Source organism: Anas platyrhynchos, chromosome 1, assembly GCF_047663525.1.
Source record: "Anas platyrhynchos isolate ZD024472 breed Pekin duck chromosome 1, IASCAAS_PekinDuck_T2T, whole genome shotgun sequence".
Taxonomy (NCBI): Eukaryota; Metazoa; Chordata; class Aves; order Anseriformes; family Anatidae; genus Anas; species Anas platyrhynchos.
Genome location: NC_092587.1, coordinates 203,092,769 through 203,120,681, shown reverse-complemented (window position 1 = coordinate 203,120,681; position 27,913 = coordinate 203,092,769). Strand labels below are relative to the sequence as shown.

Genomic DNA, 27,913 nt, shown 5'->3' with positions numbered 1-27,913 from the left:
GTCCTTATTTTAGGTGTCTCTTTTAGAATGAAAATATTGTACCCTAGATGTGCTTGTTTTTCCCCACTGACTAAAAAACAAAACAAAACAAAACAGAACAAGCAAAACAAAAACAAAAACAAAAACAAAACAAAACAAAACAAAACAGACTGTGGTGACTGCCTCTGCCGTTGTGAATATTTACATTTGATCAGACACACCTAATCCAGACTGTTTTCTATATACATTGTCATCTTCTTTTCCAAATAAAACTTGCACTTTTGCTAAGAAACCCTATTCATGCTATCTCAAAGCAACACTTCTATAAAATCCAGGATGAAAAAATAAAAAAAATTAAAAAATTAAAACCTTCTGTTTTCAGGCATTTATGTCCCAGAATAGACCCTGAAATCTAACCACCACTGTTTGGGCAGCCAGAGGGAGAAACAGACTATGAACAAAACTGAAACAGATTTTATTGATTTTTCCCCATGCAGGCTAAGCCACATGCAAAATCAAAATCAAACACAGAATATCAATAACTAACAACAAGTCAAGTGCATTTTCAAATGACTTCCCTCTCCATGGTCTAAGGCATTTCTGCAATAAATAAGGTTCAGAAAGATACATACAAATTATGATTTGAAGTGGATTATGTCCCTTTAAGGGTTCGTTTTGATGTTTTCACACTGATGACCACAAAGCTGTTAGCCAGGTGTGCTTTTTTATTGCCCATGTATCATAACTGTAAGACTCAAAATGTTTTCTCTCACAGCAAAAAAAAGGTACCACGAGTTCTTGCTCTGTACTAAATCTGTTGTCTCCGAGTCATGCATACACATTTCCAGCTTACTGAGCTATGGCACCTCACCACACCAGGGCTCTGTCTCCAGTAGTTGACTCACAAGTAGGGTTTAACCTAGCAAGTTCCAGTAAATACTGAGCTCAGTCCAGGGGTACGCATGGAGACACTGACTATGAATTACTCCACAAGTGGGATAAGACTCAATTCTTACTTAACTTTAGACTTTGCAGACATCTTTAATGAGCTAACCATCCTCAATAGAAGGAGAAAAACTACTGATGGAGAAAAGCTACTACAACTGGCTCCCAGATGAACCCCAGATGAGGACTGTCTCTTAGGATGGCTTTGAGCTCATACAGCACATAAGTTGCTGCAATGTGACTGTCTTGTGGTCCTTATACCTCATCTCCACGCAAAAAGATGTTTACACTGGGACGTCACTCCTCTCTCTTGAGTTGTCTTGTTGAGAAACGGTTAACCAAATACCTCAGGTTGCAATGAAGACAGTCTTTATCTGTGAGCCCCAGATCCCTCCTAACCTGCTTGGATGGAAAACTTCTAAAGTATTTTATTATAGTCCCTGAGTCTGCATACAGTTCCCATGGGATTGCTTATGTATCCTACGTTTTAAATTCTCTGGAATTTCTCATACAAATAAGTATCATATAAGAAGGAAAATTCAATTTACATTTGGTGAGGTTCGAAAGTCAATGTAATTGAATGATAATTTGCCGTGAAGCATGGATGTGAGTCCTCATGTTTGCCTCTTGACCTGAAAGGATACGGCTAGTGAAAACGTCTAGCAGATAATTACTGCTAGGCTAACCCTGAGGCTTGGCTATTATTCACAGGTCAATCTCTCTAAGATAATTCCCAGGATAATATTACCAAGGAACACACTCCCCTTGCATAATGCAACACCTGCCTCTCTTGTGAGATATCAGGGATGGGGAGCTGAGCTTTGCCTCCCCTTTGGTATCTTTATTAAGCTTTCTTGTAGGGCAGAGGATGAAAGCAGCAAAAGAGGTAAATAATGCAAATATCACCTTGCAGTAGAGAATCTGGAGAGATTTTATTTTCATTACTTATCAGGGCTATGCCTTCTCACAGAGTCTCTAAAGACTGGGGAACACACAATTGTCACTTAATGGGATCAGGTGTTGGAAAAGGCAGGGGAAAACTAGTTTGAACAACAAAAATATTTCCTATCCAAAAGCACTAACAAATAAGCCGTGATATATCATATTGCCCTCTTTTGTGCATAGGATTACACACACCTTTCACAATTAAAGGAATACACCTTTTAGAGTATTTGCAACAGAGACTGGTGTGTTTTTGTTTATATCCCACTGGTGTGCATGCCAGCAAACTGTTTTTTATAAACTCTACTGTAGATAAACAAGAGAAAAAACCTGTTAAAACATATCAGAAGATCACTCAAAATCATTGTTTCGTCTTTCTTTTTTTTTTTTTTTTTTGTCAAGACAAATACACTTCTAGGGACCAGATGCAGCAGACAGCTATATGCTGTATTTTAGGTAGTGTTGGCATGGTCTCTGGGCTTCTATAGCAGTGCAAGGCACATGAGCACATGAATGGGACAAACCAGGTCATAGTCAAGCACTGGGGTGAGCTCAGTCTGCTTTATTCCCCTTTGGATCATAGAAACTTAGGGCCAGAAAAGCTCAAGGGAGGTCGTCTAGACCATCCCCTTGCCCCAAGGCAGGCTTAACTATAGGCAGGTCATGCCTGACAGATGTTTGTTTAACTTGCTCTCATAGTGATGGAAACTCAACAAGCTGTGCCTGGTCCTCAATGTCCTCACAGCTAGAAAGCTTTCCTTCTCAGTGTTATAAATCTACCTTTTCTGTTGTAAGACAAGAAGCAGGATAGGTAAGGGTCAACAGTAGGAAAATGTGCAATGAGGGAAAAAAAATAATACCCAAGGGAGAAAATGGGGTAAAATAACAAACAACCTGCAAGATATCCGCAGACTGGTCTGCAGTAGTTCAGAATTTTGTGACTCTGAAAGTCGTACTGAAGGGGAAACTTTAGGGGGGGTCAGTGCCAGCAGTAAGACTAATAATTAATAATAATTACACATCTGGTCAAAGGCCAATGGTATAGTAAGGTTACATGATTAACCTGGACAGCAACATAGAGTGGGGACAAGAAAAGGTATATAAAGGTCTTAATTAATGCCACTTACAATGCTATTAATAATGTATGATCAGCTATTTAAATATTAATATATTTTATTACTTTCTCTTTTTTTTTAACATATTGCTTAGAAGGAAATAAGATCATCTCTGCCTACAATAGATCATATATAAAAGTTAATGGTAGATTTTCAACCCTGTATGGTAAGACACACAGTTCTCGATGTTCTGATTCAAATTCTTATAAATGTCTTCAATTTCAGTTGTGTGAATTATGTCTTTCAGGTCTTTAGATAGATAAAAGAACTGGAAGCATCATGCTTACTTGCTAACCTAATTAATAGTTTTATATATTGTTTCTTTTCTTTCTTTTTTTTTTTTTTTAATAGAAAGTGCAGATAAATAAACTAGTTTGTTCTAGAGTAGCAATGTTGCATGGAATAGATACTGGTTTAAATTAGAAACAGTTGGGAAAGGGGAAATCAGCTATCAGTCTCAAGTTACTACTACTGTAACTGGAAACAACTTTACAAGTACATTTGGATAATTCATATTATTTTGCCAACACTTTGAAGTTACACTTTCCTCCTTCATTCCTTAAGTCAGCAAGAAACGGTTATTAAAGGCATCTCTTAAAAAAAAAATGAAACTGTCAAGATGTGGCTTTGAAATCTTTGAAAAGACGCCTGTAACATATAATGTGTTATAAGCACGTCTATTAAATCATGACTCTTGTGGTTCTAACACAGAAATACCAGAAAAGAATTCTTTTCACATAGGATCAGTAGCAAGACAATAATGGGAAACATTTGGGCTGAAGGTAAAAGTTGGCTAAAGCAAGCTCCTTTCCATCTGCTTGTTATCAGCAGTTATAAGAGCAAGGCAGGTGACCCATAAATTTTGTTTAAATGACAGACTTTTGTTTGTGACTCTGTCACAATGAAGGGTCTTGTTTCAACTTTATAGAGATATTGTCCAGGAGTTCAAAATTAAATAGCAGCTGTTAGTAAGGAAGAGAGCAGTGCTGGGAGAGACTAAAATGTTTTTCCCATGTTGGAAAAATAAAAACACTAAAAAAATAAAGTCTTCAGAATTTGCCAGACATTGTTGTGCTAGAAGATGAGAAACAGACTGAAATCAATAAAGGAATTGATCAGCTAACTTCCCCTGTCCCAGGTAAGCAAAGAAAAGTGAATGCACTGGGAAAGACAGTGAGGAGAAAAATTTATTTAGTTGTGCAAATAAATCCAAAAGGAGGGGACAGACACTGAAGAACATTCTATACAATATTGAAAGACACAAACCAAGGATTGAAAGGTAAAACTAAACAAGTTCACACCAGAAAAATGTACAGATGCTTAACAGTGAACACTTAAGTGCACTTGTGATCTTGTGATAGGTATGGTGAGATCTCTATCTCTAAATGTGCTTGGTGCATCTCAGGAAGTCCCATTGTCTGCACAGGAGTTGTAAAGCTCCAACTGGGAATGAATGAAATTCCATTGCCCCCATTAAGGACGAAGTCAAGGTGGAACTGCTAATGGTTTCTCTGACCTCAACAATTATTGAAATTATAAAACTGTTAGATTAGGTTGCTGCTATAATTATCTGTGTCTCTTGGACATTTTAATTTATTTTATTATTTTTTAAAGTATATATATATAGGCTTTTTAATTCAATATGTCACTTGTGACTTACTAGGATAAATTCAGTAATTAACCTGTGTATATTTTCCAAGACATAGGTTCTCTAAAAACAAAGTTTTGTTGTTGCTGTTTAATTATTATTATTATTATTTTTCCCTGTAGAATATAGGTATTCAGTAACTACAATGTGACAAAAACCTTTGAGATCCTTTAAAGGCATTCTCTATGCTGCATCTTCTTTTAAAAATTTTATCATCAAGAATGTTAGTAAATTGCTAAATCAATTAAATATTTGTTAATTAACAATGATAAAGAAAAAAACAACTTATGCAATTATAAGCAAATTAAAAACAATTGAATTATTATTAATACTAAAGATTGGCATTCTTCCCAGAGCTGTAAGTTTAATTTTACTTGCCTTTTTAAAGCTATTTTTTTTTCCTGCAATCCATCCAACAAATTTCTTGATGCCTGTTTTGTCACCAGGGGTTCTACAGATGTAGGAAAAGTAAGTACTCTTCCAAAGATATGTCATGTGGCCTAACCAAGCAGATGTAATGATCTGAAATTTTTTAATTAATTTCTAGGACAGACAACAACAAAACAAAAACTAAAATAAAAAAAAATATATATATTAAGAAATCTTAGACAAACTTCACATGAGGTTACATTCACAGATGATCTACCAAACGTTTAGGGTCAATGGGGGTGTATATAAGTTTTTCCACTGAAATGAAAAATGAAACCTATGTATGAAGTTAAGACTTAGCTCTTGAGTTCAAGGCTGTGCAATTACAGGGTTTTAGTCTGTCCCATCAAACAGTTCTGTAAGTCAGACAACAATCCAAATCACCTCTATTTTCATGATTGTCCAGGATAGTTCAACTTTGAAGAAAATTATACAGACTGATGTCTCCTGTGGTTTCAGCTTGAAATGAGAGGAAACTCCACCTTTGTGTTTATCCCGAGATTTAGGAGAACCTAAGGGCTTGAGTAACTCTAAACTGTTGGCAAAAGAATTTAACTCATTCTTTGGTAAAACCTCATCCTTTGCGAACTGAAAGAAGAGGAACACTAAGGAGTTGAAACATCACAGTTTGACTCAGCCCTGTATAACAGAACTTCACAAATTTTGACAAAGAAATCAAATTCAGAAAAGTGCAGACAAGGTGCACGAGAGAAGATGGAGGAATAAGTGATTGCTCTTCAGTAGGGACTTACATCTTTAAAACTTGCCTCTACTAAGGGGAAGAATTGATTTGTCAGTGCGGAATGAAGGTGTGATGAGAATAATGAAATCGAATACACAGACGGCTTGGTTCTGCACTATGATGGAGCAGCACCTGATTTGTTGGTATTCTCTTCTTGTGCTGGTGTACTGCACATTTTAATACACATATTAAACAGAGAAATAGAGAAGGCCAACCAAATTGCTCTTACTTGAAAATGAAGAGGAATTAACAGAAACGAGGAGAGCACAGGCTGACTTTGTGTTCCTGCAAGTCAGCCATCAACCAGAACACCTCTCCCACAGCATTAATAATATTTCTTCAGGGGTTGCTCTCTGTTGCTAATGCTGCTTTACTGGTTCCACACTTTCCTAAAGGAAAGCCTGTGGGCAGCTGAAGGAGGAAGATGTTGGCTACAAAGAGCAGTGATTAGTCAATGGCTGGGAGAAAAGGTCAACCACGTGAACTGCCAGGCTTAACACAGGTTTAACCAACGGGATCCTGTTACGCAGAAGGTGAAAGTCAGTGATCCAGGGCTTTACTTTGGCATATTCCATGTATTTATTAATTAAAAGGCAGCTGCAGAATTTGGGAAGAAATTCAGCTGCTCTTTTCCTTTGGTCCTCACAGGCTCTCATGCTACCTGGCTTGTCCTCATGTTCTCCCTCATTTCAGTGCCAGCCTTGCTTTCCTTGCAGTGTTTTCTTCCATTTTGTTTGCTCACAACCTTCCCTTGTGTCCTTCTTTTCTGTGCTGTTCCTCCTAACCCTTATTCTCCCCCTCTTTGCTCAAATATATTTCTTCATCTTCTTTTGTATAACTACAGTTCTCTAGTCTCTTTGCTTTGGTTTCTGGTGCCTTTTACTTTGTTCCCTGCCTGTCATCAGCATTAACATATGAAGCTTGATGAAATAAAAACAAACCTGCTGATAGGCCATGCCAGCCAGTGGCTTGATGCAATTAAATACTAATTCAGATTCATATTTGTGATGGTTTGCAACCAATCAAATCCCAAGGCCACTTTGTCCTTTAGATAGTTATGCAGTGCTCTCCTTAACAACAGTGGAAAAGGCATGTAGCTATATGTATTTCCATGATGAAAGATATGTTGTCTTGCTAAAAGCATTTTAGTCTCACTGGGACTTTGCTTGGAGACCTTCAGAGACAGTGGTGTTCCACTGCAGCCCAAATATTTATCCTGAATCCTCAAAGAAAACTAGCATTTTTTAAATTATTATTATTTTTTATTTCCCTTCTCCCCCTCTCCTAAAACAAGTAGACAGCTGGTTAGAAATTATCATAAAAAGGATGTGGAGCTGAAGCTCCCTGGTGAGATGACAGGGCTGTCTACTATTGCTTTCCCACATCATACAGAGGCATTGTTTTGGGCTTTTACAATTCAAGACCAGATTATTTTTGCCTATACACCTCAGACAACTGTGAGGACAAGTAGTTAACTTGCATGGTTATACCCATACAACAGTCAATTTTCAATTAAAAATGTGTAAAAATGTCCTAACTCTGCACCTTTTTCTCCTTACAACAGAAGAACAGCAGCAGTGCCATAAGGCATGTTTATGCTGGTAGCCAATTATTCCCATGAGGAAGAAATGCATATCTTCACTTACAGTGGTACAATGAAAGCAACATAGCTTTGAAGTGCAGAGAAGCCCTCAGTCAAGACACACTAGCCTCAGTCACACCTAGAAGTTTTCCTGCTCAAACTATGAAGGAATTGTCTGCTTATTTTTTCAGAATAAATCTAAAATTCAGCAGAAATTGTTGGGGACACCGTGAGCACACTAGTCTCAAGTTCATCTTGGTGTCAAGAAGTGAACATGTGAGCTTCAGTTAGAAACAGGTGCTCTAGTTTTGGCTTTAAAACCCAGTATTTTATTTATTTATTTTTTAAACTTTTTACCCCATTTTCTTTTCTCAAGACAGTTTTCCTTGCAGAACTTTTGACTTTCTTGACCCTCCTGAGCAACCTAGAGATTGATATCTAATTATCTATTCTTGCCTATGCCTAAACCTGATGAAATTTTAAGTTTTTCTGTGTTCTTGATTGTGTGTATTTATGTGTGCTAAAGACCTCCAAAGACCTTCTGAAGACTTAATGCTCATCATCTCCCTCAAGAAGAGCTACAGCCATTCCAAGCAACCTTCCAGAAAAATGTCTCTCTATGCTGTGACATGCAGCTTTGCACTGCAGTAAAATCGTGCAGGCATTATGTGTGCTGACCCCATCCTTCTGTCTGGATCCCTGTACATCAATATCACAGCAAACACAGTGCACTATATATCAGCACAGAGATCCTGAAGAAAGACACCTGTTCAATACCAGTGTTCAATCTCCTGAGTTAAAAAAAAAAAAAAAAACAACACACAAAACAATGCATTCAGAGAGGTATGATTTTATAAATATGGTCTATTAATCTGGTAGGCTGTTATGTTCGAGTTTAAAAGGAATCCTCTATCTCACATGGGTATTGATAAAAAACACCATTACAAAAGGCACCATTGCACAGTCTGGTAAGAAAATTATTTTCTTGTGCATAGTAATTACCTAACAGAGAATGTACTCAGCAATCCTTTGTACTGCCAATGGACGTGCTCACATTTTCACGAATTCTTACAGTGGCCTGTTTGATTTACTTAAGCTAAATCTTTATGAACTCCTGTTTTAGTTGTGTATCAATGACTTTAAATACCAACTAAAACCAGCTGCATCATAATGTGAGATTAACTAGGTATGATGCTGTAAAAGAAAATCCAGATAATTAAATCATAAATACAGTATACCTGTCTACAGGAATAGCAAGAAAAACAAAATAAAACAGCTTAGTATTTCATGATAGAGTGAAATGGAAATGAATGACAAAGTGTGAAAGATTGCTACTGATTTTTTAAGCCTGAATTTTGAAACGTAATAAGCATATAACTAAAATATTTTTACCAAACTGCTAACAATACCATAACTATTTAACAGAAAGAGAACATCAATGTCCAGAGGTTAAATATCTGATTATTTTGAGCTTGACATTGTAGAGAAAAGGCAAATTAATAACCTGATGTTTTTAGAGTTTGCAGAATGTTGAATATATTTTGACAACTTATTATTAATAGGGTAAATACGATTTCAAAAATATCTTCACAGTATACTCAAGAATATTCTTGCATATCCTCAAAGCCTTTCTCATGTTTTTGCCCCTTGCACCTATTAATATAGACTTTGTGATTTATTTATCTGTATCAGCAGAGAAATTCAAGGATTGAAAGAGAATGGGTCTACAATGTCCTTGTTAAGATACCAACCTGGGATTTGTTTGCATCCTTCCAGACAGATGCCAATTAAAAGAAAAAAAAAAAAAAGGAAAAAAGAAGGAACAATAGCAAAGGACTGATTGACAAGTGGTATCGAGAAAGTGTTTCTTCGAATATTTTATGAAAAGGACACTGGATTTCATTAAATTCTGTTTTCAAAAACTGTCTCTATCAAAAAAAAAATAAATGCATTCAGAGGAATTAACTGTTTCTGTCCTGCAGATCACATACCCAAATTCAGAGTTCATGTTCATGGCAGGCAGCTTCTTTCTCTCTTGCCCTATCTGCAATAGGAAGATAAGAGGCAAGTGGAAAGGTCTTGCATCGTTATTATATGAAAAAAGTAAAAGTATTTGTACAGGGCTGGGTGCATTTTTAAGGACCAGCTTAAAATACATAATTGCTTTATCTGCAGATACAATGACGATTATGCTATCTAGGCTACACAGGTGGAAAAAAAAAGAGTTCTCAGAAAAATATTGAAACATCTTTCTATTTTGCAAGCTCTATAGTGAGCCTTCTCATCTTGGAAGTTTCCTGAACTACTTCTAATGGCATAACACTTCAGATCACTCCTATCAGCTGGAGGCCACCAAAGAGCAATGAAAGTTAACACAACAGAAGATTCTGTCTGAGATAACTGTTTTGCTGTAAATACCCTTTGCTCCAAGTATGTGGAAGTTTTTCTCAGGTATGGTGTCCCAGCAGTTGTGCAGCAGGAGTGGGTTTGGAGGGGCAGAAGAAGTCTTTTCAAGGAGAATCTCACACAGCCGTGGTAGTTGGATCCACCAAAAATATCACAGATCTAGATGCAGATAGGCAAGCACAGTGTGTAATTCTCTTCAGAGAAAGTGGCCAAGACAAGGTCAATCTATTTACCTAGATCCAACCTAAGTAAAAACTGAGGATGAAAGACACTGTGGGAATCCTACTGTTAAAGGTTAAAGAGCCTGCTCTGTTATTCTTGCTCAATACACAGAGTTGCAGGTGAGGACAGGATAAACATGATGGATGTTATGAAGTCTCCTTCTCAATCTCACTGATGATTTCCTACCTGCAATCCTTCCTTTCTGCTGGAAGGAAACTAGCAGAAGAGTTTGCTTCCCCCATCTATGTCACAAGTAGGAAAACCAAGCATGGATATATGAATGGGACTGAAAGGAGATGAGAAAGGTGGGAGTGGATGGCAGGAGAATCTCAGCAAGTAGTTAGTGGTGTCTGCAGCCAACATACAGTCTGGCAGTCTGGCTCCAGGCTGAATCAAATCACGATACTCTTTGGGCAGGAAAATTCACAGACTAGAGAAACTACTTGGATCATAACTTGACATTTCGTGCAGTTTTGATTTGGTTACGGTGTATGTAATGTTGCTGTTATGAACTACCCAAGTTGAGGACCCAGAAGATTAACCTCCTCCTTAGCAGGGATATTATGAAGTTGATAACATTTCACTATAACATTCATGTATAGCAATGGTATTAAGCATGAAGGGAACTTCCAAGGGTGGAAAAGACTCAAGCCAGGAATCTCATCCCAATTCTTTGCCTGAGGCTATCTAGTCCTATAGGCAGTGCTAAATTCCCATTACAAAGGTGATGACACAGAGGAAAGAAACTTCAGCTAACATTTAGCTGAAGCTTCAGGGTGGGTGTCAGCAAATTCACTGTTCCCAAGAGCTGACAGAGAACGTGGACTTCTTTTTCCCTCTAAAAAGCAGATAAACAGGACAACTCCTTACACCACTAAGACATCTGTACCTATAGGGATGCTTTTAGATGTTGACAGAGATGGCTTTCCAGATTCTTCTTTGAGTTTTGGTCTTTGATTCTATTCTTTCCACATCATTTCCTCTGATTGTCATTTCGTAGTTCATAGAACACAGAATAATTCAGGTTTGTCAGGGCTAGCTGGAGATCTGTACTTAAACCTCCAGCTCATAAACAGGTCCACTTAGATTAGGTCACTCGAAATAATAAATTATATTATTAATATTATATTATTAATAAATAATAAAGGACTTATCCCATTATTTGACAAGGGTGGAGGTTACACAAGTTCACTGGACTTACACAATTTCATTGCACAAGCTATTCTAAGATTTGATCATCTTCATGTTGAAAAAGTTAAAAGAGAAAGAAAAAGAAGGAAGGAAGGAAGAAGGAAGGAAGGAAGGAAGGAAGGAAGGAAGGAAGGAAGGAAGGAAGGAAGGAAGGAAGGAAGGAAGGAAGGAAAGAAGGAAAGAAAAGCACTATTCATTTTTTAACCCATTATACAACTTCTCCCATTATACAATTTGTACTCTCCAAGACTGACTTCAAACCTCAAGCTACCATAGTGGCAGTCTTGTTAATTCAGTTATAAATATTCAATTTCTAAAGATGTTTTTGGTTTTTAGGAGAGCTCTGTGTCTCAGTCCATATGATGTTGTTACTCTGACAGGTTTGTATCTGAGGAAAAGTATTGTGCACATCAGCAAATATATTTTTTCTTGTTCCACCTGTAAAAACAGCATCAGCTTCATCTGTCAGTTTTGTAGCATTCTGTCTTTCCCAAATCCTTCTGATAAATTTTCCTGGATCAATGTAAGCCATGCACTATAGAAATGATCCATGTCTAATGAAACAAGTAGTATAGTTTACTATTTTCAGCTAAAGGATAGGGCCCTGGAAATCAATTTATATAGTAGAGGCTGTAAAGGTCTGAGTATATCACCTGTGCCCATCCAGGGTTTATTTTCTAGAAAGACTATACCATGAAGGGGGGAAAGAAAAAGATTAAATAAATAAATAAATAATAAAAGCATGTAACTTCTAAGGAGGTGGGGAAGGTTCTTCGATTTATCTCAAAGGCCTTTACAAATATTAGTCTATCCCATTGTTTTCCTTTTATAAACAGGCAAGATAGAGCACTATAATCTATTAAAGACTTCCTTACAAATCCAGAATAGATGTAAGATTACTACATCTCTGCCCTGTGGTCTCCACACTAGGCCCCAAAACATTCCTCAATTCAGCTGCAGAGCAAGATCCGTAACTGAAACAGTGACTGAAGAGAGAACAAACCACATGGGATAAAAAGTGAGAACTGAGAATATGGTCAGATGATCATCTCTGATCATTGCCTGTGTCCCTTTTTCATAACAATAGCAGTGAACCTTTACATGAGAAAATAGGTGGCTTTATTTTTCAGTCTGTTAATCTGACAGCCTGGGTACCTTAAATTAGCATGTCTCAGGGAAGGGGATGGTAACCACCAACAGAAGAAGAAACTGTTGATTTCTTAGTAGAACCAATAAAAATGTGCTAACTACTGCTCATCTGATCACTCCTTACTACAAGGAAAAACAACATGTCCCAATGAATATTGCTTGTACTTGCTTGGGGAAATATTCCCACCTAGGTATGTTGTCTCCTCACTGAAATTCACTAATGTCAAGGGCTCCTATAACTTGAGAAGCACCTTTAATAAAAATGATCAATGATTGCTGCTATTTCGTGTCTCCATCAACCCCCTACTTGTAATAAGCAAAACAGAGCTCACTTTATAGAATGTCTTTCAACCTTAGGGTCTTTGAGGACAGGGCACCAGCAAAACAATAGCCTTGATTCAGTAGGTGCCCTAGAGGGGTTCCCTGTGTGTTTATTATGGAAACTCTCAACATGCCCAGTGTGCAACCAAAGATTATTTTTCTTCCAAAGGCCAGGCTTGCATGGAATTCTGCTAATTAAATGCACCATAGAAATGTCAGCCTTTACCCTCTTACTATATATATAGCATCCTTTGTCCTTGATATAATGATTTTAAAGTGTTCTGCAGACATCATTTGATAGAATAATAAGATATTATTATTGAATCTTTATGTCTCCTTTTGTTCCAGGACCATTGACCTTGCTTCCCCAATACAGAGGTCTTTCTACCAGGCTAATCACACTGATATGTGAGTACCTCACAGGAAATTCTTATGTGGCAACACTTCTACAGAACTCAAAACTGGCCAGACATACTGATCCATTTATTATCCTTGTTCATTTCTGTAAGGTTATAAACCAATTCTTATTTCAAATGTAAATCTCCATCCTGGCAGCATGGGAGTAGATCTGTGGTTCTGATAACTTAAATTCACCCCAGTTCTAGGAATCCCATATATAGGTAGTTGTGGACATGATTTACTATCAAGTAGTAACCACTGAAAGTGAGGATGAATGGATCCCCCATTCACTCCATGAGATACGTAGTACAGATTAATGTCTTTGAAAAACTGAATCACTACGGGAACAACTTTTCATTTATGTTCTTCACTTCCATTTGCTAGTACAAAGTATTAATACTGTATGTTTTAGCCATGGACAACCAGATATCAACACACCTTCCAATATATATATATATATATATATATATATATATATATATATAATTTTTTTTTTGCCTTGATTGATTGTGTTGTATAGACGTATCTATAAATACTTATACACACAGCAGGGTATGTACAATACATCTGGCTGGGAATGGTTACCCCCAGCACAGCAGGGTATGTACAATACATCTGGCTGGGAATGGTTACCCCCAGCACAATACCAATTTTAATATCATCTTGGCTTGTTTCCATAGCTGTCAAAAAAAGTCTAAGTTAGGTTGATAGTTATTTTAAAAAAAGGAAACAGTACAATTTTTGCTAATTGAGTTTTGTCCTTCCTTTTTAGAAAGTCCTGATACTTGTTGGGCTTTAAGTTCCAGGAATGAGAACGAGCAAATTCTGACAGAAAAACTGGAGATATGGAGATATTTCATGGTATCGCCAACATCCTTTTCATATCTTCATGTCTGACAAAATAGCTGACAAAATAGCTAACTGCTCCATTTTACCATTCACAGTCTTTTCATTACTTTTATTTTTTATTTTTTTAAAAGGAAAACAGAGTGCTCCACCATTGACCTGCCACACTTTTTTTTGTCCTGAAAAAAACTTGTTTTTCCCTCTAACACAGGTGAGAACCTTAGGCTATTCTTTCTTTTTATTGAAATATCTCTGGGAATCCCTGAAAGAAAAAGAGGCTTGATATAATAACATTATTCATAGAATTATAGAATGGTTTGGGTTGTTATGAAGGGAACTTAAAGGTAATGCAATTCCAACCTCCCTGCCATGGGCAGGGACACGTTCCTCCAGCTCAGACTGCCCCCAGCCCCTTCCAGCCTGTCCTTGGACACTTCCAGGGATGGGACATCCACAGCTCCTCTAGGCAACATGCCAGTGCCTCACAACCCTTGTAGTAAAGAACTTCCTTCCTGATGTCTAACATAAATCTACATTTTTTTTTTAATTTTATTTTAAAGCCATTACCCCCATGTTATTCCCCATTCACCCTTATTATTGCTATACTACTCTCTAGCAAATCAGTGAGCTACAGTCAGAGATATATATATATAAAAATCCTTAAAACACATTTATTTTAATAAAGACATACTAAGAACAGCCTGTCTGTCACTGTTAAAATGTGTATTTTCAAGAACTTGCCCTAAGCTGCAAGAATTCAGGATCTTCTCATTACTATATAAACACCATAATCTGAAATATATAATTATAGCCTGGACCAAGGGAAGAATACAAGCATACAATTCTTGTTTAAAACCAGTGGAAAAGTGGAAAATCAGTACATATATAAAATATAAAGCTATACTTTGAAGCTTTCTCTGAATAAAGACATTCTCCTGTTCTGGGCTTCAAAAACAGAAATGTTATAAGACTCTTAACCCCATCCTTACAAGTCAGGCAACTATAGCTGTTGTTAATTTGTTTCTATACTTTGAAATGTGGAATTGCTGACTGTAAGTTGTAGAAATAAACTTAATCGTGTTTCTCCATCTTTTCTGTGGCTGCTTAAAACGCTGGTGTATGTATCACTTTAAGAACATTTCAGATGTCTATTGATTTTTTTATTATTTTTTTTTTTTTACTTCCCAAAATACCATGGGATTTGCAGTCATTTCAAAAACCAAGGTACAGTATTCTGTGGCTGACAAGGTCTATTTATTATTTGTTAAGCACAAATAATGTTATATAGGAGATAATACAGTTCTAAAAGGCATCTTATGCAGCATCATTAGATGAGTCAAAAGTAGTAGATCCACATGGTATTGTAAAATCAGTGGTGGTTACGCTCATTCAGCAAAAGTGTTGGTGGAAGTCAAGATAAATTTGTCAATTTGGAAGTCAATATAGAGCTTGTACATGTGAAGAAAGTGTTATCTTTGCACTGGGAGTGCAGAACGTAAAAAAGGTGAATTTTGTTGGTGAGTAGGAAATGCTCATGAAAGATTGAATAAAGGTTCTGTAGTCAAGAATAAATTATGTTAAGGAGTATATAAACTGTCATGAAATTATATGTGGATTATTTCTTACACTTCAAATGAACTTCCAGAACAGCACATTAACATGACAATATCATTTATTCAAGCTTTGGGAACCTTGTATTTCTTGTCTTGATTCAATCACTTCGGTTAAATCTCTTGTTATCAATACAGAAAAAAATAGATTTTTCAAGTGATCACAATTTATTAAACAATAAATTTAAAATGACACTCCAAATTTAGTTCTGTGGGTTTTGCTCTTTTCATTTCTTTAAAGAAAAAAAGCATGAAATCAAGAGACAAATAATGATGCTTTGTAATATCACAAGAAATAGCTTGATTTATCAACTCCACTGAACTATAAAAGTACAATGAAAGAAAATGATAGATGTATAAATCCCATACACACAATAGATTAAAAGTTTTTTTTTTTCTTCTCTCATTTTTACACATAAATCTAAGAAACAATGATGGTGTACTTACATAATTCAGATCCTCATTTGTCTAAGAATAGAAAGCACTCAAGTCATGTGTCAGAATAACTCAGGTGGTGTCTTCTCAGTCCCCTTTTTGTGTTCACCATCCACAAAAATCAGTGCACCACTGCAATGGTCCAGCCATTCTCACTACAGAAAAGGAGCCAGGTGTTGTGTGTCAGAAAAGACTGGCATTGATTTGTAAAGGTTGTTTGCATGGCAACTGTCAGGATATTCCTTGTAGGAGACTACATATTTCCAAAGACCCACACAACCTCCCCCTATCTGTGAGTACTTAAGTAAAGTATTACACAAAAAAGTGTAGTACCTACAGAACCTTCTTTCAGGCTACCGTTGCAACTGGTATCTGTCTTCAAGTTTGTACTGGTATTGAGAAAAGGATACCTTCCTCCGTATCTACAAGGCATCTATGTCCCAGCTGCCTTCCCATGCTTTGATTTTCACAGGAAGAAAACTCTGGCAATGAGAACTGGATCATGGCATATGCCAGGCTCGTTCCTACCTGAGATTCTCCAGGATCAGTACATGGGAGTACATAGGCCATGCCACCTTCCATTGGTGGCTTCACAGTTTTGATGTGATCTCAAAGGCTGGATAAGGAGCAATTGTACATCTAATGTGAGTTCTTTCAAGGTGAGCAGAATAAAATTGGGCCTATGTTAGTATGTACGCATATATAAATCTGGAGAATGAGAAACCATGCTTCCCATGGGGCAAATTGTCTAAAAGCAAATGTATTTCTTCTTTTCTAGACTTAATGCTTAGGGTTGGTAACAAACCCCATTCACTAATTTAAAGATGTCACGAAAATGTTGTAGTTTCTACAGAATTTTATTGGTCTTTTTTAAAGAAATTTGTGACAGACCTGAGAGTCTGACACATAGGTAAGACCAATTCCTTCAACATACATCAAAAATGACTCTCTCAGTTCCATGGCCCATACTGTTCAGACAATTTGCAATGTAGTTGGAAGTGTCCTAAGCACTTTTTTTCAGCAATTTAGTATTTAATGGGGTCTTGAACACAATTCTCAATTTCATAGCACTTAAACATCTATATTTTACTGTGAGGTATGTTCAGGCAATGTCACTTATTTAGTGAAAAGAGTCACAGGTGAAATATGCAGCACAGCTGTAGAAATGAGCCACTATATAAGCTTGCTAAGGACCAATAACTTCCCATAACAATTAACATGCCCCTCAGTTTTATGAAAAAATAACTTGGAAAAAAATTGACTATAGGTGGAAGACGCAGCTCAACCTAGCTGTTCATCCAAAATGGTCCAGGTCCACTAGAAGTGCCCTAATTACTCTGAATGTTCTTCAGCTGCCACTCCAGAAAGGCACGGGTTTCCTGCAGATCCTGCACCTTCTCTGACAGTGTCTTGAATAAGTTTGTGCATTTCAAATGGCTCTGGTGATTTCATATGACTCTTGGTGTATTATAAAGATAAATCACAAGTTATGAATTGAAAACAGGGCCTTGGGTTTCCAACCCTTCCATGTTGCCATTCCCCATACAAATTACATGCACACCACCCCTTTCCACAAACAATGCTTCAGGGATCAGGCTGCGTACCAGGATGCCTATATTTTCATGTTGCACATTGTTTATGCACATACATGTACGTGAGTATGCACATGATCAGGGCTCACGTGCCTTTTAAATAACATCCTTGCTATTTTTGTTAAAATTAAAGCAACGGCACTTCCAAAAGGTTGTTATGTTTTGATTGTTAGGAGCTGACATAAATGGATTCCAGTAGAGATAATGCTGTAATTGTTGATCATGTTACAAGTTGCCCCACCTACTGTCACTTCAGGAAGCAGAGGTTTAAATATAAAACACCTATTTTTAACCGGGTTAATATTAGAACTGAAGAAGGAGATGTTCAGCTGGGGGGTAAATAGTAGCTTCACTGATGTAAGTGGCACTACACTGATTTATAGCAGGGAAGGAAATGAAACAGTGTATCTTCTCTCCACCAGCAGCTCCATTAAAGTATTCATAACATTAATTCAATAAGGAAAAGAAAAATCACAACACAAAGAAAAGTCGAGGTTATTCAAAGGTATCTGGTGAGTCCTGACAAAGTTCTATGAGCAAATGAATGGAAATATGGAATATATTTCTTAGCCCACTAGGCTGCTTCAAATCCCTGAACTAAAATCTGCATGTTAAATAACTGTGCCTTGTTTACAACAAGCAGTATATTCCAGACATAATTAAATTCAAGAAGATTGGTACAGGATACCTCTTGACGATACAAAATTTATATTAAAACCAAAGCCAAAACCAAACAAAAATGCAATAACAACAGCAATAATAATAATAAAAATCATAATAAAAATCAAAACAAAAAGGCACAAGTTCAACTTATCTTGTTATAGTTCAAGCATTAATTTATGTTTCCTTCTTGAAGCTGCAACTACTGGAACACTGTAAATAATATTATTATTAAAAATCAAAATAAAACTGTAAGATCTTTTTACTAAATAGGAACTAGGTGTTCCATATTTGGAAGAAAAATCCCTTGCTGTAATGTTTAAAACTGCCAATCCTGAATATCTTGATTTATTTTTAGTTATTAAATATTCTAGAGTTGAATGTTCATTTTGGGTGTCTACTCCACAGCACTTGGAGTTTTTAATACTATATAAACAAAATTACAAAATCTAATAAGCTTAACCCAAGAAGAACCTTACTTTTTCTCAAAAAATCCCACTAAAGGAGCCAAAGTTGTGTTTTCTTTATAAATGACTTTCTCTATCTTTAGCTTAGGTGTTTAAAGACTCCATAATGAAGCATAGCATGGACTAAAGCATAGGAGTGCTGAGACTATGGGCTTTAGGGAGATTAAAGGCTGCAGAGCTGCTCACTTTTTGTTACGTTAACCTGCCCTGGGAAAGCAATTCCCTTCTTAGCCCCCATGCCCAATCCCCCTAAGTGGAGACATATGGCAGTTCTGTGATACAGAGAGCACACTGTGGCACTTTTATTGATACCAAGGCTGCCCCTTAACAAAAGTCTTCTCTGCTCTGCTATGAATTAATACCATTGACTCTTGGAAAAGGCTGAATAGAGTCATAAAGGTTAATGCTGGCCTTACAATTATATTCCTGCTCTGAATTGCCCTCTGAAGGTGCCTCTCCATCAACTTCAGAGATTTGCTGATTAAAATTAGGCTTTCCTGCCTTTGTTGATTCAGAGGGACTGACTTGCGATGGTCTGATTTGGTCTTTGGGAAGAGCTGGTCCATAATGCTCTATCCATGAGTGTATGGATAGAAAACCATCAGAAGGAGCAACAAGGCAAGCTGGGCATGGCCACCAGTTTTCTTATCTGGTGGCACATTCAGCTGAGCAGAGCCATCCATTGCCTCTGCCTGCCTCTCTCTGTTGCCTGCCCCTTAACTTACTGAGGATTGCAACCATTAAAGAATTCAAAACCCAGATCCCAACATTTGCACATTGAATTAACATGAAATTGTTAGACAATGTGAAATACCCTGAACTGGGGAGCTGTTACAGTCTTCAAAGGACTTTGTGAAGTGTCTTTTCAGCTCAGGTGCCTGGCTGACAAGCAAAAGGCCTTGGTTATACAACACAAAATTGCAGTCTTGCAGATACACAGAGATCGTTTCATGCCCACTACTTCCTTCCCTGGATTTCCCTCCCCTCCAGCCATCGGCTTCTCTGCTAACCTTGGAACTGTGGGGCTCTCATTCTGTGGCTTGTGTTTCCCCCAAAGAAGAACAGCTGAACTTCAGATTCTATCAAGAAATTTTGTCTCAAGTCATTATTATTTCTGTCAGGCTTCAGACCACTCCCTGCAATTTCAGAACCACTGCAAATTTCAATTGCAAATGAGCCATTAACTCATGAAAGCTAAACATGACTGGATCCATCAGAGTTCTTCAGATTTTTTTTCCTTCTCTCCTGTCACAGAACATTGTTTGAAATAAAACTGAAAAGGTTCTTCTACCAATACGTTTGAGCCCATTTTACAGAGCTAATCATCACCTGTATTTTTTTTCCACCTCCAGTTTTCTGCTGCAGATTATTATTTACCAAGTCCATCTTTCTTGAATGATGACCTGTAAAAGTTGAAATGTTAGCTATTGAAACCCTTGGGTATATCCACAAATGATTATGTAAGACTGGAGGCACAATGCCAAATGAACTGACAACAGACTCATTTATCATTAGTAGGAACAGGCACTTTAATTGGCTACAATATCGGCACCATCCTCCAACATTAACAAAACTCTTTTTGATCCTGAATGTACCGACTGAACATCCTTTATTAAATAAGATGAATAATACTGGGACCAAGGGTCGCTCTGCTTCATCTGAGAAAGCTCAATGGATACTTCAGTCATCAAGAAAGCATCATGTTGCCAAAACCTTGTAAAGAGACCTTTTTGGTCTACTGAATAAGGGTTGTTATCCTACACATACACATCTTCTATATCAGAGAATCAACTGTGGAGAAATGAAAACTGTAAAGCTTCTGGCCTGGCGGAAGGTGGGTGAACACTGGACCAGGCTGTGCAGAGAAGCTGCAGAGTCTACGTTCTTTGGGATTTTCAAAACTTGACTGGACACAGCCCTGAGCTGCTGTATCTGACTCTGCTCTGAGCAGGGATGTTGGGATAGATGGTCTCCAAAAGTCCCTTCCAGCCTCTGTAATGGACCTGGTAGCCATGTGTTGCTACCATGGCTGCACTTGGTACAAATGAATTTTGGTATTATCAACCCCTTCCCATGTATCTCGTTGCCTAACCATGTGTTACTTCTATCATAATAGTTTTCCTCTCCCTTTATCACCCAATCTTTTGATACTGGCAAGAAAGAGAATTACTGTTTTTTCTCTCTCTCCAGGGAGCCTGGGGACTTTTTTTCTCAGAATGTTATTTTTCCTCCATACTTGGAAAGAAGCATTTTGTTTGTACACAACACACATTGCTGGGGGATTTTCAGTGCTGACACTATGTCAGGTTGGCACACGTGCTTTATACCTGCACAGCCAGAACTGGCAGATGGTTGGTGTCAAAAGGAGCATCCCACGGAACTGCAGGAGAATCATCTCAACAGATCCAGGCTTTCAGAGCCTGAAAGACACCGTGCAACAGCCGAACCATAGCACAGCTCAGCATTCAGCCAGAAGCAAGGCAGGTGCTTGAAACATTTGCCAGGATTCACTGACTCAAAAGGGCTTAGTTTCCAAGCCAGAAGCAGATCCAGCAACTAAATATGGAAGACTCTTTCAAAGAGATCTAAGGGCAACCACCTGGTGTAGGACAGCATCTCCAACCGAGGCTATGTGGCTTTTTGATAGCAGAAGGATAGATTTCTGCAGCATTGTCCTTTCCAGGACTATAAGCAGGACAGGGGGAGCAGTGAGTGTTCACTGTGTCAAATGAAGTGGTAGCTCAAAGAAGAGACATGTTACCCAACAGGACTCCTTTGAGCACATGTCACCAGGGCCACATCATCTGCCATTTGGTGCCAGGGACCATTTAATAAGTGAGATAGCACTGTTTGGGCTGCACTACTGAATTAACACATCATTTTTAACTCTTGCTGATGGGGTGGGGAGGAGGAAGTCAAGGTTGTTGAGCTCAGTGTGTTAGACTTGCCAGATCTGGATCAGCTCTGCTCCCTGCTTGACAGCTTCATGATTCATGTCATTCTGCCTCTAGTAGGCAAGTGACACACTTGGAGTTCTGTCTCCCATCTGAACTTATTAAAGAAAAATGTTGTTTTCTTCTTATTTGTTTCTTCCAGTCTCTGGGAGACAGAGAAGGAAGGATACACGTCTTTCATAGTCACTCTTGATTTATTTTCTTAAATTCTCTTCTCTATTTTCCAATATTAGCCCCTGCTCAAAATCTCCCAGGCTGCAAATGCAAGACATTGGAATGATTCATGCTTTTAAGCAAGGGTGAACCTGTCCAGAACATGTTGAGCCTCCTTCTTCTACAAAAGAACTGACTGTAGCAAAGATCACTGCAGCTAATCTGTCTTCAGATTACGGAAGATTCTTCTGCACCTCTGCATTTCAGAAGATGACCTTTATCAGATGTAAAGTCTACAAATACGTTTAGACTGTGTAGGGAAGACTATGAATATGGGATTTGATCTAGAAATCTAACAGCCCTTCTCCTATGATGCATCGCCAGTACGGCACAGATGCGGTGTCACAGAAACAAAAGCATAAAGTAGAGGCAATAAACGTAAGAAATAGCTTTCAACTTGTAAATTGAGGAGAGGAATACAAGTAAAAAATTATACTGAATGTCCAGTGGGTTACTGTGGAGTTCATCTCCCTAGCAGAGGCAAGAGAAGTCAGAGCAATATTATTTTTCTAAACAGAAACATTGTTAGAGAGTACTCTATGATCCGACTAGCAAGAGCGAGAAAGTTCATTGCTGAGTGAGGGGATGGTTTTTCTGGTGTAGGAAGTTCACACTGATTCTGTAGGGCTGCGATTTCAAGACCATGAGACCCTGAGACCTGCTTCAACCGATCCTTCCCATAATAAGTGGATTGAGTGCCTTAATCAAACCTGAGATTTTAGGGCTCAGAGTTCAAAAGCTACCGGAAGTGAAATCATTCCCCTCTTTCCTTCTTTTATTGTCCCTTCCAAAAGCAACCCCACTATATTTTTTTTCTTCCCATTTTACTGAAATCACCTGGGGCTCAATTATCTTTCGGGGATCGAAACCATATGCTCTTTCACATTCTTGCATAAGGTTAAGCTGCATATGATGAAACTGATCAATTAAATCTTGTGGGAAGGAGCAGAGAGGGTGAAGCCTGGCCAGAAGTTACCAGTTGTTCTCATTTGCTGACAACCTAATCCAAGGTATCAGATATATACAGAATATATTTGCTTGGCACAAGGAACACCATAGAGAAAGTGCTGCTTATATCATTGTAAAATCAAGATACACTGGGAACATTAATATAAACAAGATGGGAACATGCCCTGCCAAAGACTGGTAAGAATGTTACTATGGGAGGATTGAATTATTTCAAAGACAAGCATTCTGTGTGATTTTGAGTTTGCAGCTTGCAGACTGCTTTGAACACAGTAGATACCCTGCTGATGTTTGTTCATAAAATCCAACCTGCTGTGTGGGTCTCTGCTTGTCACTTCACTTTAGCCCAGGAACAGGCCCTTAAAACGTTGTTCTGAGCTTCCACACTATTTGATACACAAGGTTGGTTCTTATCTCTGCAAATTGTTTTCCTTCAAGCTAGAATCTGGATTTGTTTTCTTCTGGTCTGGAAGAGATAGAAGAACAGAATACAGACATGGAACCGCTCCATCGAGTCTCACACTGGTAAAATTCCATGCAAACAAAAACTGCAAGTGGAAATAAGAGCTATAGCCACAGGCAAGAGACTGTAAGGAAACAGTGCAACACAAGCTCAGACCTGTTTACAAATAATTTCTCAATAACCTCTAAACTAATGACTCTGTTTACATATATCACTTAATTTCCTTATCAAATAGCAACTTGCGAAAAAGAATACCTCTAAGAACCCCTCAATCCACAGGTTTGAAGAGTATAGATTGTACTTGGGGTAACATTTTAATGCAGCTATGCTTCCCCATCATCTAGAATTTGGAAAGTATTTTAATGAAAATTAGTAAGCATGAACACACAAACACACAAACACACAGATGTCTACTGTTCTGGCTTCAAATAACCCTTCTGGAGACAGAGGGGTGTATATAGGGGTGTATATATATAGGTGTAAATGTGTGTGGGCATGCATGGGAAAGCAAAGCGAGCTTTATTTTTACTCTGAGTCCCACCTAAACAAAGATCCTAATGTTATCCACTGGAATGAGGTAAGAAACACGATCATTTGGTTCCAAGACCCGCCTGAAACTGCAGGTTTTGTAGCCTTGAATGAGCACCAGGCAAAGCTAGAGAGATCAGATGAACTGCATTTAGAAGTGATGCAGTGAACTGGTACAAGGGGAAAGTGCTTTTAGTGATCAATATGAAAACAGGGGGCTTTCATCTAACCACAGTGAGGATGGCAAAGAGGAATTTGGGCAATATAATATGGGATAAAAGGGCAGATAGCCTCTTATTTCAATCTAAAGACTTAATGATGCTTATTAAAAGATTGTTACTTGGTTACATGGAAGAATTATGGCCCTCTTCTTTCCTTGGAATTAATGGCCTCACAGGGAAAGGAAAGTTTTTTTTTTTTTGTTTTTTTTTTTTTTTTTTCTTTCGTCCCTATTAAGGAGGCGCTTTTCTTGTTTTTGTGTTTTTGTGTAACTTCTGTCCAAAGATCAACTCATACAAGCAACTCACATACATGCTTTTTCTTTGAAGTCCACTGCCTCGTGTCGTACACAACACAATTCACCAGGAAGCACATACATAGAACAGAGCCTGCCTAATAAGTTGTTATGACTAAATGCACATAACAATTAAGATACGGGTCAAATTTACCAATGTGTGAGAGTTCTGAAATAGCAAGCTGGTCTTATGTTTAAGATGCACTGCACCAAAATTAAGTCTAGAGGAGACACACTGAAGTAAATGAACTTCCACCAGGGGTGAGCTGGGATGCATGCGTCTGCTGGGGAAATCTTTCCACTGCTGCAGCGCTTCATTGGGGATGTCGTTTTGTCCATGAATTATTGCTTCCTTGTCAGATTTACCTCTCCTGCCACTTGAAAGCAGTCTCTGGGGAATAGGTCAGCAACCAAACAAAACCTCCTGGAGGTTAATGTATTAATAACACAAAAAGGAGCTGGTCCACCTCTTAAACAAAGGGGGCAGAACCACCTTGTACTTGTTCAGCTACAGGAATCAAATCTGTCTATCTGAATGCAAGAGGCTACTTACTGTATTTCTAAGCCATACAATTCTTCAGCAGTAACTAGCAAAGACAATTCAGAAGAATAAGTGTCTCATAAAAAAAAAATCTATTAATTACCTTTTCGATTACGTTAGGAAATTCCATATGGTATTTAAATATAAACAAACAAGGGGCTGACATTGTTATAGTTCTACAGTAAAAAGATATGGTGCAGTGAGATGCCCGGGGAGACATGAGTCTTGAGCACCAAACTGCCCTTCTTAGATGAGTTCATCCCATTAGAATAAACTGACCTTTTGTACATTAAAAGCTATACTTCTACTCATAGCAAACAAACCATGGAAGATTAGTTTTGATATAGTTACGTAAAATAAGATAAACAGGACCAAACCTATGAAAAGCCCATTGCTACTGTATTCCACTACTGCGCTAAGCCTAAGTAATTTCCAGAGGGAGTTTAGCAATCCAGTATGTAGATTCAAATACCTTTCAATTTGTAGAATGAAAAAAGTGTTTTGAAGTTAAATACTTCCAGACATGTAGAACATGTAAGAATGTTCCTTTAGAAATTAACATGGTGTGGAATCAAGGAATGATCAGACAAATTAAAGAGCCTTTCCTCTGTTGCCTTCCTTGAATAGTCATTTATGAACCAAAAGTAAATGTATATGGAATCTAAAATCATGGCCAATCACCCCAGGAAAACTTTTACACTCACTTCACACTATTAAATGGCTTAAAAGCCAGAACAACTGCAACAGGAAATCAGGTCCAACTTCACTGGAACAAACTGTGCTTTGAATTACATTGGTGCAGTGCCACAGAAGTCAATCACACACGACCTTCGCAACTAATGAAAGAGGTCCACTAAATTTGTCCTAGTCAGCTTGGCTGAAGAGCTGCTTTACACCTTCTCTACACAGTCCCTTTTCTCCTCTATTAGGTTAAGTAAAATTTTTCAGTTAAAAAGTAAGCTAATGAATGTGAGAGACACCCTTTTACAGTAAATCTTCTTGGTGATAAGGAGAATGTACTGGAAATTGTAGACCAGATGTCCATGAAAACTGATAGAACTTGATGAACTTGATGACTCAAAGCCCTTTCACTGTGAGGTCCCTTTGTAAGGGAGCAGACTTACTAGGAAGTGTAGGAGGTGAGCAGGCTTTTTAGAGCATTGCCCAGTGCAGCCCTAGTTATTGCCTGTGTGACTGCAGAGCAGCAACGGAGCCAACCTTCATCCCTTTTTCTTCTTCCTGTCCAGATTACATCTATTTCCAGGCCATTATATGACAGTGGGGCAAAGAAATTTTTGAGATGCTGTCCCAGGAAACTTATGGTGTGGGACACATTCACTTGATGGTTCTGTCAAACACACATTTGGGAAATGTCTACACAAATCAGTTTGTTTATTCTTTAAGAAACAGATTCAGTTAACAAGAGAAAGGAGGGAGAAGGAGGGAGGGAGTGAAAATAATGAGAAATTAATATAACTATCATTATCCATAAATATTAAAGCAGATTAACAGATTATGAGATAAAAAGCAAATGGAGCTTCCATAGTTTAAGGTTCTAATGGCATTAAGATTCTATTTTCTGTCAACTTGTTAGAAGTTAATTGCCATTAATTTTTCATAGCTAAATAGCAGAAGAAATGAGCTCTCTGTATTATTGGCCATACACTGTAGCTGTGAAGGGAGTCCAATGCAAAATGGTGAAAAAGTCTCATCACAAGATAATTGCAATTACAACTGGAAAAGACTTATCAATCCATACCCTTGCCACTGCAAATTCTTCTCTGCTATGAAGCATCTGATGAAGTAGCCTACTCAAACAAGGTTTAAAAATGACATAGTGATTTAGATATTTTTTTTTCTATTAATTGAGTAATTTTATTTTTTAGTGAAACCTCTCTGCAAGTAGACTTTAAGTACTGTATACTATGTACCCATACATAAGTAGAAATATATATTAGAAAGATATCTGAGCTCAGTGCAAGTGACAGAGTTTCTCCTTTCTCTTCAATGCAAACAGCTGTATTTTGTTTTGTTTTGTTTTAGATTGATAGATGTTGTTTCATTATGCAAATACTTGAGAAGGAGCTTGTTCAAACCACCTTCCTTAGAAATCTGACTTCATCTTCGTGAATATTTTTCTCAATTGACTATTTATGGAGTTTCAAGTTCTGATACATCCACATAAGAAGGCAGTCTAAATCAGTCATTTCTACCCTGATGTTGATGTCACAAGAAAGTATTCAAAAAGTGTTTAGCATATCCAAAGCTTCTTTTGGAAGACTGTCGCCATTGCATCGTCAACAAGATAACAAGGATGCCAGGCTTCTACCAGCCTGAGTACCAGATAACAAAACGTATGCAGTAGCAGGATAAACAAACTGAAAACATAGGCTGCTGATTCTCATTTCTTTTAATTTTTAATAACAACATAAGTCGCTTGTAACAAATGCCAGAACACATTGCGTTCTGATTACCTTTTTCATACTGACATCCCCCTTTAATTACCTTAAGTGTCTTTCACCAAATACTTTGGAAAATTCTTTTATGTTACACTGCAACAGGAATTTCTTCCTGCTTTGCAGCTCAAATTTTCTTTTGTTTAACATAATCCCATCATGCCTGTCTTTGTCACCTTGGGATAAGAGACACAATCTTTTCCCTTTATCCTCTGAATATATGGCTTTCTTTTTCCTACCAAGTAAACTTGTTCAGCCCCTTAATGATTTTTGCTGCTGTTCTTGGAATTCCCTTCAATTTGTCAACATACATCAGTAGATTCGAAGTGCAATCTCATCACTGCCATACAACAAGAAAATCACTTCCCTGTGGACAAAGGAATGGAGACTCTGCACATACAGACCCAAATCACACCATGCCTTTTTGTCATTCTCTAGCATTTCAGCACACATGTATATTATTTGCTGTCTTCTAAAACCCCAAGGTCTCCTTTGACATTTCTGCTTTCCAGGTATCTTTGTCTGACTTAATAACAGTGCTTTAGATTATTTCCCTCTCAGATTTATTAGCCTACATTTTTCTAGGTCAAATCTCATT

At 37.7% G+C, this 27,913-nt stretch overlaps 1 protein-coding gene across 17 annotated transcripts in view; it reads right to left on the bottom strand.

The window, feature by feature from the left end:
• TENM4 (teneurin transmembrane protein 4) overlaps window positions 1-27,913 on the bottom strand; it is a 1,639,674-nt gene that overhangs the window by 479,248 nt on the left and 1,132,513 nt on the right. For 13 of the 17 annotated variants that reach the window (XM_072032862.1, XM_072032863.1, XM_072032868.1 and 10 more), the window contains one exon: window positions 15,974-16,116. The exons of the other annotated variants lie outside the window; for them this stretch is intronic. The gene's annotated coding sequence lies outside the window, so the exon portion shown is untranslated. The remainder of the gene's footprint in view (window positions 1-15,973; window positions 16,117-27,913) is intronic. 17 annotated transcript variants of the gene reach the window in all.